Source organism: Pungitius pungitius, chromosome 12 (genome assembly GCF_949316345.1).
Source record: "Pungitius pungitius chromosome 12, fPunPun2.1, whole genome shotgun sequence".
NCBI lineage: Eukaryota > Metazoa > Chordata > Actinopteri > Perciformes > Gasterosteidae > Pungitius > Pungitius pungitius.
Window position 1 is genome coordinate 14,000,710 of NC_084911.1, and position 9,578 is coordinate 14,010,287.

The window sequence follows — 9,578 nt, forward strand, 5'->3', positions numbered from 1 at the left end:
TGTCCTTTTTACAGTTTTTTAATTGTTCATCATGTCCATAGGCAGCCCTTTTGAAATCTCTTGCCCTAAATTATGTCGTTTAAGCATTGGTGGTTCAATGGTAGACTTCTCGCTTGCCATGCGAGAGATCTGGCTCGATTCCCAGCCAGTGCAGAATAACTTTCGCTTCAATAAAATGTCCTTTTCAGACTTTTTTATTTGTTCATCGTGTCCATAGGCGGCTATTTTGAAATCTCTTGCCCTATATTTTTCTGTATCAGCATTGGTGGTTCAATGGTAGAATTCTCGCTTCCCATGCGAGAGATCTGGGTCCGATTCCCAGCCAGTGCAGAATAACTGTTGCTTCAATAAAATGTCCTTTTAAGAGTTTTTTATTTGTTCATCACGTCCATATGCGGCCATTTTGAAATCTCTTGACCTATATTTTGTCGTAAAAGCATTGGTGGTTCAATGGTAGAATTCTCGCTTGCCATGCGAGAGATCTGGGTCCGATTCCCAGCCAGTGCAGAATAACTGTTGCTTCAATAAAATTACCTTTTCAGAATTTTTTATTTGTTCATCGTGTCCATAGGCGGCTATTTTGAAATCTTTTGCCCTATATTTTTCTGTATAAGCATTGGTGGTTCAATGGTAGAATTCTTGCTTCCCATGCGAGAGATCTGGGTCCGATTCCCAGCCAGTGCAGAATAACTGTTGCTTCAATAAAATGTCCTTTTAAGAGTTTTTTATTTGTTCATCACGTCCATATGCAGCCATTTTGAAATCTCTTGACCTATATTTTTCTGTATAAGCATTGGTGGTTCAATGGTAGAATACTCGCTTCCCATGCGAGAGATCTGTGTTCGATTCCCAGCCAGTGCAGAATAACTTTAGCTTCAATAAAATGTCCTTTTAAGAGTTTTTTATTTGTTCATCACGTCCATATGCGGCCATTTTGAAATCTCTTGACCTATATTTTGTCGTATAAGCATTGGTGGTTCAATGGTAGAATTCTCGCTTGCCATGCGAGAGATCTGGGTCCGATTCCCAGCCAGTGCAGAATAACTGTTGCTTCAATAAAATGTCCTTTTCAGAGTTTTTTATTTGTTCATCGTGTCCATAGGCGGCTATTTTGAAATCTCTTACCCTATATTTTTCTGTATCAGCATTGGTGGTTCAATGGTAGAATTCTCGCTTGCCATGCGAGAGATCTGGGTCTGATTCCCAGCCAGTGCAGAGTAACTTTCGCGTCAATAAAATTGTCCTTTTTACAGTTTTTTAATTGTTCATCATGTCCATAGGCAGCCCTTTTGAAATCTCTTGCCCTAAATTTTGTCGTTTAAGCATTGGTGGTTCAATGGTAGACTTCTCGCTTGCCATGCGAGAGATCTGGCTCGATTCCCAGCCAGTGCAGAATAACTTTCGCTTCAATAAAATGTCCTTTTCAGACTTTTTTATTTGTTCATCGTGTCCATAGGCGGCTATTTTGAAATCTCTTGCCCTATATTTTTCTGTATCAGCATTGGTGGTTCAATGGTAGAATTCTCGCTTGCCATGCGAGAGATCTGGGTCCGATTCCCAGCCAGTGCAGAATAACTGTTGCTTCAATAAAATGTCCTTTTAAGAGTTTTTTATTTGTTCATCACGTCCATATGCGGCCATTTTGAAATCTCTTGACCTATATTTTGTCGTATAAGCATTGGTGGTTCAATGGTAGAATACTCGCTTCCCATGCGAGAGAACTGGGTCCGATTCCCAGCCAGTGCAGAATAACTTTAGCTTCAATAAAATGTCCTTTTAAGAGTTTTTTATTTGTTCATCGTGTCCATATGCGGCCATTTTGAAATCTCTTGACCTATATTTTGTCGTAAAAGCATTGGTGGTTCAATGGTAGAATTCTCGCTTGCCATGCGAGAGATCTGGGTCCGATTCCCAGCCAGTGCAGAATAACTGTTGCTTCAATAAAATTACCTTTTCAGAATTTTTTATTTGTTCATCGTGTCCATAGGCGGCTATTTTGAAATCTCTTGCCCTATATTTTTCTGTATCAGCATTGGTGGTTCAATGGTAGAATTCTTGCTTCCCATGCGAGAGATCTGGGTCCGATTCCCAGCAAGTGCAGAATAACTGTTGCTTCAATAAAATGTCCTTTTCAGAGTTTTTTATTTGTTCATCGTGTCCATAGTCGGCTATTTTGAAATCTCTTGCCCTATATTTTTCTGTATCAGCATTGGTGGTTCAATGGTAGAATTCTCGCTTCCCATGCGAGAGATCTGGGTCCGATTCCCAGCCAGTGCAGAATAACTGTTGCTTCAATAAAATGTCCTTTTAAGAGTTTTTTATTTGTTCATCACGTCCATATGCGGCCATTTTGAAATCTCTTGACCTATATTTTGTCGTAAAAGCATTGGTGGTTCAATGGTAGAATTCTCGCTTGCCATGCGAGAGATCTGGGTCCGATTCCCAGCCAGTGCAGAATAACTGTTGCTTCAATAAAATTACCTTTTCAGAATTTTTTATTTGTTCATCGTGTCCATAGGCGGCTATTTTGAAATCTTTTGCCCTATATTTTTCTGTAGAAGCATTGGTGGTTCAATGGTAGAATTCTCGCTTGCCATGCGAGAGATCTGGGTCCGATTCCCAGCTAGTGCAGAATAACTGTTGCTTTAATAAAATTACCTTTTCAGAATTTTTTATTTGTTCATCGTGTCCATAGGCGGCTATTTTGAAATCTCTTGCCCTATATTTTTCTGTATCAGCATTGGTGGTTCAATGGTAGAATTCTCGCTTCCCATGCGAGAGATCTGGGTCCGATTCCCAGCCAGTGCAGAATAACTGTTGCTTCAATAAAATGTCCTTTTAAGAGTTTTTTATTTGTTCATCACGTCCATATGCAGCCATTTTGAAATCTCTTGACCTATATTTTTCTGTATAAGCATTGGTGGTTCAATGGTAGAATACTCGCTTCCCATGCGAGAGATCTGTGTCCGATTCCCAGCCAGTGCAGAATAACTTTAGCTTCAATAAAATGTCCTTTTAAGAGTTTTTTATTTGTTCATCACGTCCATATGCGGCCATTTTGAAATCTCTTGACCTATATTTTGTCGTATAAGCATTGGTGGTTCAATGGTAGAATTCTCGCTTGCCATGCGAGAGATCTGGGTCCGATTCCCAGCCAGTGCAGAATAACTGTTGCTTCAATAAAATGTCCTTTTCAGAGTTTTTTATTTGTTCATCGTGTCCATAGGCGGCTATTTTGAAATCTCTTACCCTATATTTTTCTGTATCAGCATTGGTGGTTCAATGGTAGAATTCTCGCTTGCCCTGCTAGAGATCTGGGTCTGATTCCCAGCCAGTGCAGAGTAACTTTCGCGTCAATAAAATTGTCCTTTTTACAGTTTTTTAATTGTTCATCATGTCCATAGGCGGCCCTTTTGAAATCTCTTGCCCTAAATTTTGTCGTTTAAGCATTGGTGGTTCAATGGTAGACTTCTCGCTTGCCATGCGAGAGATCTGGCTCGATTCCCAGCCAGTGCAGAATAACTTTCGCTTCAATAAAATGTCCTTTTCAGACTTTTTTATTTGTTCATCGTGTCCATAGGCGGCTATTTTGAAATCTCTTGCCCTATATTTTTCTGTATAAGCATTGGTGGTTCAATGGTAGAATTCTCGCTTGCCATGCGAGAGATCTGGGTCCGATTCCCAGCCAGTGCAGAATAACTGTTGCTTCAATAAAATGTCCTTTTCAGAGTTTTTTATTTGTTCATCGTGTCCATAGGCGGCTATTTTGAAATCTCTTACCCTATATTTTTCTGTATCAGCATTGGTGGTTCAATGGTAGAATTCTCGCTTGCCCTGCTAGAGATCTGGGTCTGATTCCCAGCCAGTGCAGAGTAACTTTCGCGTCAATAAAATTGTCCTTTTTACAGTTTTTTAATTGTTCATCATGTCCATAGGCAGCCCTTTTGAAATCTCTTGCCCTAAATTTTGTCGTTTAAGCATTGGTGGTTCAATGGTAGACTTCTCGCTTGCCATGCGAGAGATCTGGCTCGATTCCCAGCCAGTGCAGAATAACTTTCGCTTCAATAAAATGTCCTTTTCAGACTTTTTTATTTGTTCATCGTGTCCATAGGCGGCTATTTTGAAATCTCTTGCCCTATATTTTTCTGTATCAGCATTGGTGGTTCAATGGTAGAATTCTCGCTTGCCATGCGAGAGATCTGGGTCCGATTCCCAGCCAGTGCAGAATAACTGTTGCTTCAATAAAATGTCCTTTTAAGAGTTTTTTATTTGTTCATCACGTCCATATGCGGCCATTTTGAAATCTCTTGACCTATATTTTGTCGTAAAAGCATTGGTGGTTCAATGGTAGAATTCTCGCTTGCCATGCGAGAGATCTGGGTCCGATTCCCAGCCAGTGCAGAATAACTGTTGCTTCAATAAAATTACCTTTTCAGAATTTTTTATTTGTTCATCGTGTCCATAGGCGGCTATTTTGAAATCTCTTGCCCTATATTTTTCTGTATCAGCATTGGTGGTTCAATGGTAGAATTCTTGCTTCCCATGCGAGAGATCTGGGTCCGATTCCCAGCAAGTGCAGAATAACTGTTGCTTCAATAAAATGTCCTTTTCAGAGTTTTTTATTTGTTCATCGTGTCCATAGTCGGCTATTTTGAAATCTCTTGCCCTATATTTTTCTGTATCAGCATTGGTGGTTCAATGGTAGAATTCTCGCTTCCCATGTGAGAGATCTGGGTCCGATTCCCAGCCAGTGCAGAATAACTTTCGCTTCAATAAAATGTCCTTTTAAGAGTTTTTTATTTGTTCATCACGTCCATATGCGGCCATTTTGAAATCTCTTGACCTATATTTTGTCGTATAAGCATTGGTGGTTCAATGGTAGAATTCTCGCTTGCCATGCGAGAGATCAGGGTCCGATTCCCAGCCAGTGCAGAATAACTTTTGCTTCAATAAAATGTCCTTTTCAGAGTTTTTTATTTGTTCATCGTGTCCATAGGCGGCTATTTTGAAATCTCTTGCCCTATATTTTTCTGTATCAGCATTGGTGGTTCAATGGTAGAATTCTCGCTTGCCATGCGAGAGATCTGGGTCCGATTCCCAGCCAGTGCACAGTAACTTTCGCGTCAATAAAATTGTCCTTTTTACAGTTTTTTAATTGTTCATCATGTCCATAGGCGGCCCTTTTGAAATCTCTTGCCCTAAATTTTGTCGTTTAAGCATTGGTGGTTCAATGGTAGACTTCTCGCTTGCCATGCGAGAGATCTGGCTCGATTCCCAGCCAGTGCAGAATAACTTTCGCTTCAATAAAATGTCCTTTTCAGACTTTTTTATTTGTTCATCGTGTCCATAGGCGGCTATTTTGAAATCTCTTGCCCTATATTTTTCTGTATCAGCATTGGTGGTTCAATGGTAGAATTCTCGCTTCCCATGCGAGAGATCTGGGTCCGATTCCCAGCCAGTGCAGAATAACTGTTGCTTCAATAAAATGTCCTTTTAAGAGTTTTTTATTTGTTCATCACGTCCATATGCGGCCATTTTGAAATCTCTTGACCTATATTTTGTCGTATAAGCATTGGTGGTTCCATGGTAGAATACTCGCTTCCCATGCGAGAGAACTGGGTCCGATTCCCAGCCAGTGCAGAATAACTTTAGCTTCAATAAAATGTCCTTTTAAGTGTTTTTTATTTGTTCATCGTGTCCATATGCGGCCATTTTGAAATCTCTTGACCTATATTTTTCTGTATAAGCATTGGTGGTTCAATGGTAGAATACTCGCTTCCCATGCGAGAGATCTGTGTCCGATTCCCAGCCAGTGCAGAATAACTTTAGCTTCAATAAAATGTCCTTTTAAGAGTTTTTTATTTGTTCATCACGTCCATATGCGGCCATTTTGAAATCTCTTGACCTATATTTTGTCGTATAAGCATTGGTGGTTCAATGGTAGAATACTCGCTTCCCATGCGAGAGAACTGGGTCCGATTCCCAGCCAGTGCAGAATAACTTTAGCTTCAATAAAATGTCCTTTTCAGACTTTTTTATTTGTTCATCGTGTCCATAGGCGGCTATTTTGAAATCTCTTGCCCTATATTTTTCTGTATCAGCATTGGTGGTTCAATGGTAGAATTCTCGCTTGCCATGCGAGAGATCTGGGTCCGATTCCCAGCCAGTGCAGAATAACTGTTGCTTCAATAAAATGTCCTTTTAAGAGTTTTTTATTTGTTCATCACGTCCATATGCGGCCATTTTGAAATCTCTTGACCTATATTTTGTCGTATAAGCATTGGTGGTTCAATGGTAGAATACTCGCTTCCCATGCGAGAGAACTGGGTCCGATTCCCAGCCAGTGCAGAATAACTTTAGCTTCAATAAAATGTCCTTTTAAGAGTTTTTTATTTGTTCATCGTGTCCATATGCGGCCATTTTGAAATCTCTTGACCTATATTTTTCTGTATAAGCATTGGTGGTTCAATGGTAGAATACTCGCTTCCCATGCGAGAGATCTTTGTCCGATTCCCAGCCAGTGCAGAATAACTTTAGCTTCAATAAAATGTCCTTTTAAGAGTTTTTTATTTGTTCATCACGTCCATATGCGGCCATTTTGAAATCTCTTGACCTATATTTTGTCGTATAAGCATTGGTGGTTCAATGGTAGAATTCTCGCTTGCCATGCGAGAGATCTGGGTCCGATTCCCAGCCAGTGCAGAATAACTTTCGCTTCAATAAAATGTCCTTTTCAGACTTTTTTATTTGTTCATCGTGTCCATAGGCGGCTATTTTGAAATCTCTTGCCCTATATTTTTCTGTATCAGCATTGGTGGTTCAATGGTAGAATTCTCGCTTCCCATGCGAGAGATCTGGGTCCGATTCCCAGCCAGTGCAGAATAACTGTTGCTTCAATAAAATGTCCTTTTAAGAGTTTTTTATTTGTTCATCACGTCCATATGCGGCCATTTTGAAATCTCTTGACCTATATTTTGTCGTATAAGCATTGGTGGTTCCATGGTAGAATACTCGCTTCCCATGCGAGAGAACTGGGTCCGATTCCCAGCCAGTGCAGAATAACTTTAGCTTCAATAAAATGTCCTTTTAAGTGTTTTTTATTTGTTCATCGTGTCCATATGCGGCCATTTTGAAATCTCTTGACCTATATTTTTCTGTATAAGCATTGGTGGTTCAATGGTAGAATACTCGCTTCCCATGCGAGAGATCTGTGTCCGATTCCCAGCCAGTGCAGAATAACTTTAGCTTCAATAAAATGTCCTTTTAAGAGTTTTTTATTTGTTCATCACGTCCATATGCGGCCATTTTGAAATCTCTTGACCTATATTTTGTCGTATAAGCATTGGTGGTTCAATGGTAGAATACTCGCTTCCCATGCGAGAGAACTGGGTCCGATTCCCAGCCAGTGCAGAATAACTTTAGCTTCAATAAAATGTCCTTTTCAGACTTTTTTATTTGTTCATCGTGTCCATAGGCGGCTATTTTGAAATCTCTTGCCCTATATTTTTCTGTATCAGCATTGGTGGTTCAATGGTAGAATTCTCGCTTGCCATGCGAGAGATCTGGGTCCGATTCCCAGCAAGTGCAGAATAACTTTAGCTTCAATAAAATGTCCTTTTAAGAGTTTTTTATTTGTTCATCGTGTCCATATGCGGCCATTTTGAAATCTCTTGACCTATATTTTTCTGTATAAGCATTGGTGGTTCAATGGTAGAATACTCGCTTCCCATGCGAGAGATCTTTGTCCGATTCCCAGCCAGTGCAGAATAACTTTAGCTTCAATAAAATGTCCTTTTAAGAGTTTTTTATTTGTTCATCACGTCCATATGCGGCCATTTTGAAATCTCTTGACCTATATTTTGTCGTATAAGCATTGGTGGTTCAATGGTAGAATTCTCGCTTGCCATGCGAGAGATCTGGGTCCGATTCCCAGCCAGTGCAGAATAACTGTTGCTTCAATAAAATGTCCTTTTCAGAGTTTTTCATTTGTTCATCGTGTCCATAGGCGGCTATTTTGAAATCTCTTACCCTATATTTTTCTGTATCAGCATTGGTGGTTCAATGGTAGAATTCTCGCTTGCCATGCGAGAGATCTGGGTCCGATTCCCAGCCAGTGCAGAGTAACTTTCGCGTCAATAAAATTGTCCTTTTTACAGTTTTTTAATTGTTCATCATGTCCATAGGCAGCCCTTTTGAAATCTCTTGCCCTAAATTTTGTCGTTTAAGCATTGGTGGTTCAATGGTAGACTTCTCGCTTGCCATGCGAGAGATCTGGCTCGATTCCCAGCCAGTGCAGAATAACTTTCGCTTCAATAAAATGTCCTTTTCAGACTTTTTTATTTGTTCATCGTGTCCATAGGCGGCTATTTTGAAATCTCTTGCCCTATATTTTTCTGTATCAGCATTGGTGGTTCAATGGTAGAATTCTCGCTTCCCATGCGAGAGATCTGGGTCCGATTCCCAGCCAGTGCAGAATAACTGTTGCTTCAATAAAATGTCCTTTTAAGAGTTTTTTATTTGTTCATCACGTCCATATGCGGCCATTTTGAAATCTCTTGACCTATATTTTGTCGTATAAGCATTGGTGGTTCATTGGTAGAATACTCGCTTCCCATGCGAGAGAACTGGGTCCGATTCCCAGCCAGTGCAGAATAACTTTAGCTTCAATAAAATGTCCTTTTAAGAGTTTTTTATTTGTTCATCGTGTCCATATGCGGCCATTTTGAAATCTCTTGACCTATATTTTGTCGTAAAAGCATTGGTGGTTCAATGGTAGAATTCTCGCTTGCCATGCGAGAGATCTGGGTCCGATTCCCAGCCAGTGCAGAATAACTGTTGCTTCAATAAAATTACCTTTTCAGAATTTTTTATTTGTTCATCGTGTCCATAGGCGGCTATTTTGAAATCTTTTGCCCAATATTTTTCTGTATAAGCATTGGTGGTTCAATGGTAGAATTCTCGCTTGCCATGCGAGAGATCTGGGTCCGATTCCCAGCTAGTGCAGAATAACTGTTGCTTCAATACAATTACCTTTTCAGAATTTTTTATTTGTTCATCGTGTCCATAGGCGGCTATTTTGAAATCTCTTGCCCTATATTTTTCTGTATCAGCATTGGTGGTTCAATGGTAGAATTCATGCTTCCCATGCGAGAGATCTGGGTCCGATTCCCAGCCAGTGCAGAATAACTGTTGCTTCAATAAAATGTCCTTTTAAGAGTTTTTTATTTGTTCATCACGTCCATATGCAGCCATTTTGAAATCTCTTGACCTATATTTTTCTGTATAAGCATTGGTGGTGCAATGGTAGAATACTCGCTTCCCATGCGAGAGATCTGTGTCCGATTCCCAGCCAGTGCAGAATAACTTTAGCTTCAATAAAATGTCCTTTTAAGAGTTTTTTATTTGTTCATCACGTCCATATGCGGCCATTTTGAAATCTCTTGACCTATATTTTGTCGTATAAGCATTGGTGGTTCAATGGTAGAATTCTCGCTTGCCATGCGAGAGATCTGGGTCCGATTCCCAGCCAGTGCAGAATAACTGTTGCTTCAATAAAATTACCTTTTCAGAATTTTTTA

The 9,578-nt window shown here is 40.0% G+C and overlaps 33 non-coding genes across 33 annotated transcripts; all 33 read left to right on the top strand.

The window, feature by feature from the left end:
* The first annotated feature begins 259 nt into the window (after positions 1 to 259).
* Positions 260 to 330, top strand: trnag-ccc (transfer RNA glycine (anticodon CCC)). Its single transcript has one exon. It is a non-coding gene; the product is annotated as a tRNA-Gly (tRNA).
* A 106-nt stretch (positions 331 to 436) lies between these two features.
* On the top strand, positions 437 to 507 carry trnag-gcc (transfer RNA glycine (anticodon GCC)). Its single transcript has one exon. It is a non-coding gene; the product is annotated as a tRNA-Gly (tRNA).
* A 106-nt stretch (positions 508 to 613) lies between these two features.
* trnag-ccc (transfer RNA glycine (anticodon CCC)) lies at positions 614 to 684 on the top strand. The gene has a single exon. It is a non-coding gene; the product is annotated as a tRNA-Gly (tRNA).
* Positions 685 to 790: 106 nt separating this feature from the next.
* Positions 791 to 861, top strand: trnag-ccc (transfer RNA glycine (anticodon CCC)). Its single transcript has one exon. It is a non-coding gene; the product is annotated as a tRNA-Gly (tRNA).
* A 106-nt stretch (positions 862 to 967) lies between these two features.
* Positions 968 to 1,038, top strand: trnag-gcc (transfer RNA glycine (anticodon GCC)). Its single transcript has one exon. It is a non-coding gene; the product is annotated as a tRNA-Gly (tRNA).
* A 460-nt stretch (positions 1,039 to 1,498) lies between these two features.
* trnag-gcc (transfer RNA glycine (anticodon GCC)) lies at positions 1,499 to 1,569 on the top strand. The gene has a single exon. It is a non-coding gene; the product is annotated as a tRNA-Gly (tRNA).
* A 106-nt stretch (positions 1,570 to 1,675) lies between these two features.
* Positions 1,676 to 1,746, top strand: trnag-ccc (transfer RNA glycine (anticodon CCC)). Its single transcript has one exon. It is a non-coding gene; the product is annotated as a tRNA-Gly (tRNA).
* Positions 1,747 to 1,852: 106 nt separating this feature from the next.
* trnag-gcc (transfer RNA glycine (anticodon GCC)) lies at positions 1,853 to 1,923 on the top strand. The gene has a single exon. It is a non-coding gene; the product is annotated as a tRNA-Gly (tRNA).
* A 283-nt stretch (positions 1,924 to 2,206) lies between these two features.
* trnag-ccc (transfer RNA glycine (anticodon CCC)) lies at positions 2,207 to 2,277 on the top strand. The gene has a single exon. It is a non-coding gene; the product is annotated as a tRNA-Gly (tRNA).
* A 106-nt stretch (positions 2,278 to 2,383) lies between these two features.
* trnag-gcc (transfer RNA glycine (anticodon GCC)) lies at positions 2,384 to 2,454 on the top strand. Its single transcript has one exon. It is a non-coding gene; the product is annotated as a tRNA-Gly (tRNA).
* A 283-nt stretch (positions 2,455 to 2,737) lies between these two features.
* trnag-ccc (transfer RNA glycine (anticodon CCC)) lies at positions 2,738 to 2,808 on the top strand. The gene has a single exon. It is a non-coding gene; the product is annotated as a tRNA-Gly (tRNA).
* A 106-nt stretch (positions 2,809 to 2,914) lies between these two features.
* trnag-ccc (transfer RNA glycine (anticodon CCC)) lies at positions 2,915 to 2,985 on the top strand. Its single transcript has one exon. It is a non-coding gene; the product is annotated as a tRNA-Gly (tRNA).
* Positions 2,986 to 3,091: 106 nt separating this feature from the next.
* On the top strand, positions 3,092 to 3,162 carry trnag-gcc (transfer RNA glycine (anticodon GCC)). The gene has a single exon. It is a non-coding gene; the product is annotated as a tRNA-Gly (tRNA).
* A 460-nt stretch (positions 3,163 to 3,622) lies between these two features.
* On the top strand, positions 3,623 to 3,693 carry trnag-gcc (transfer RNA glycine (anticodon GCC)). The gene has a single exon. It is a non-coding gene; the product is annotated as a tRNA-Gly (tRNA).
* A 460-nt stretch (positions 3,694 to 4,153) lies between these two features.
* Positions 4,154 to 4,224, top strand: trnag-gcc (transfer RNA glycine (anticodon GCC)). Its single transcript has one exon. It is a non-coding gene; the product is annotated as a tRNA-Gly (tRNA).
* A 106-nt stretch (positions 4,225 to 4,330) lies between these two features.
* trnag-gcc (transfer RNA glycine (anticodon GCC)) lies at positions 4,331 to 4,401 on the top strand. The gene has a single exon. It is a non-coding gene; the product is annotated as a tRNA-Gly (tRNA).
* Positions 4,402 to 4,684: 283 nt separating this feature from the next.
* Positions 4,685 to 4,755, top strand: trnag-ccc (transfer RNA glycine (anticodon CCC)). The gene has a single exon. It is a non-coding gene; the product is annotated as a tRNA-Gly (tRNA).
* A 283-nt stretch (positions 4,756 to 5,038) lies between these two features.
* On the top strand, positions 5,039 to 5,109 carry trnag-gcc (transfer RNA glycine (anticodon GCC)). Its single transcript has one exon. It is a non-coding gene; the product is annotated as a tRNA-Gly (tRNA).
* Positions 5,110 to 5,392: 283 nt separating this feature from the next.
* On the top strand, positions 5,393 to 5,463 carry trnag-ccc (transfer RNA glycine (anticodon CCC)). The gene has a single exon. It is a non-coding gene; the product is annotated as a tRNA-Gly (tRNA).
* Positions 5,464 to 5,746: 283 nt separating this feature from the next.
* On the top strand, positions 5,747 to 5,817 carry trnag-ccc (transfer RNA glycine (anticodon CCC)). The gene has a single exon. It is a non-coding gene; the product is annotated as a tRNA-Gly (tRNA).
* A 106-nt stretch (positions 5,818 to 5,923) lies between these two features.
* Positions 5,924 to 5,994, top strand: trnag-ccc (transfer RNA glycine (anticodon CCC)). The gene has a single exon. It is a non-coding gene; the product is annotated as a tRNA-Gly (tRNA).
* Positions 5,995 to 6,100: 106 nt separating this feature from the next.
* Positions 6,101 to 6,171, top strand: trnag-gcc (transfer RNA glycine (anticodon GCC)). The gene has a single exon. It is a non-coding gene; the product is annotated as a tRNA-Gly (tRNA).
* Positions 6,172 to 6,277: 106 nt separating this feature from the next.
* trnag-ccc (transfer RNA glycine (anticodon CCC)) lies at positions 6,278 to 6,348 on the top strand. The gene has a single exon. It is a non-coding gene; the product is annotated as a tRNA-Gly (tRNA).
* Positions 6,349 to 6,631: 283 nt separating this feature from the next.
* On the top strand, positions 6,632 to 6,702 carry trnag-gcc (transfer RNA glycine (anticodon GCC)). The gene has a single exon. It is a non-coding gene; the product is annotated as a tRNA-Gly (tRNA).
* A 106-nt stretch (positions 6,703 to 6,808) lies between these two features.
* On the top strand, positions 6,809 to 6,879 carry trnag-ccc (transfer RNA glycine (anticodon CCC)). The gene has a single exon. It is a non-coding gene; the product is annotated as a tRNA-Gly (tRNA).
* A 283-nt stretch (positions 6,880 to 7,162) lies between these two features.
* trnag-ccc (transfer RNA glycine (anticodon CCC)) lies at positions 7,163 to 7,233 on the top strand. The gene has a single exon. It is a non-coding gene; the product is annotated as a tRNA-Gly (tRNA).
* Positions 7,234 to 7,339: 106 nt separating this feature from the next.
* trnag-ccc (transfer RNA glycine (anticodon CCC)) lies at positions 7,340 to 7,410 on the top strand. The gene has a single exon. It is a non-coding gene; the product is annotated as a tRNA-Gly (tRNA).
* A 460-nt stretch (positions 7,411 to 7,870) lies between these two features.
* trnag-gcc (transfer RNA glycine (anticodon GCC)) lies at positions 7,871 to 7,941 on the top strand. Its single transcript has one exon. It is a non-coding gene; the product is annotated as a tRNA-Gly (tRNA).
* Positions 7,942 to 8,047: 106 nt separating this feature from the next.
* On the top strand, positions 8,048 to 8,118 carry trnag-gcc (transfer RNA glycine (anticodon GCC)). The gene has a single exon. It is a non-coding gene; the product is annotated as a tRNA-Gly (tRNA).
* A 283-nt stretch (positions 8,119 to 8,401) lies between these two features.
* On the top strand, positions 8,402 to 8,472 carry trnag-ccc (transfer RNA glycine (anticodon CCC)). The gene has a single exon. It is a non-coding gene; the product is annotated as a tRNA-Gly (tRNA).
* Positions 8,473 to 8,578: 106 nt separating this feature from the next.
* On the top strand, positions 8,579 to 8,649 carry trnag-ccc (transfer RNA glycine (anticodon CCC)). The gene has a single exon. It is a non-coding gene; the product is annotated as a tRNA-Gly (tRNA).
* Positions 8,650 to 8,755: 106 nt separating this feature from the next.
* On the top strand, positions 8,756 to 8,826 carry trnag-gcc (transfer RNA glycine (anticodon GCC)). The gene has a single exon. It is a non-coding gene; the product is annotated as a tRNA-Gly (tRNA).
* A 637-nt stretch (positions 8,827 to 9,463) lies between these two features.
* trnag-gcc (transfer RNA glycine (anticodon GCC)) lies at positions 9,464 to 9,534 on the top strand. The gene has a single exon. It is a non-coding gene; the product is annotated as a tRNA-Gly (tRNA).
* The last annotated feature ends 44 nt before the right edge of the window (positions 9,535 to 9,578 follow it).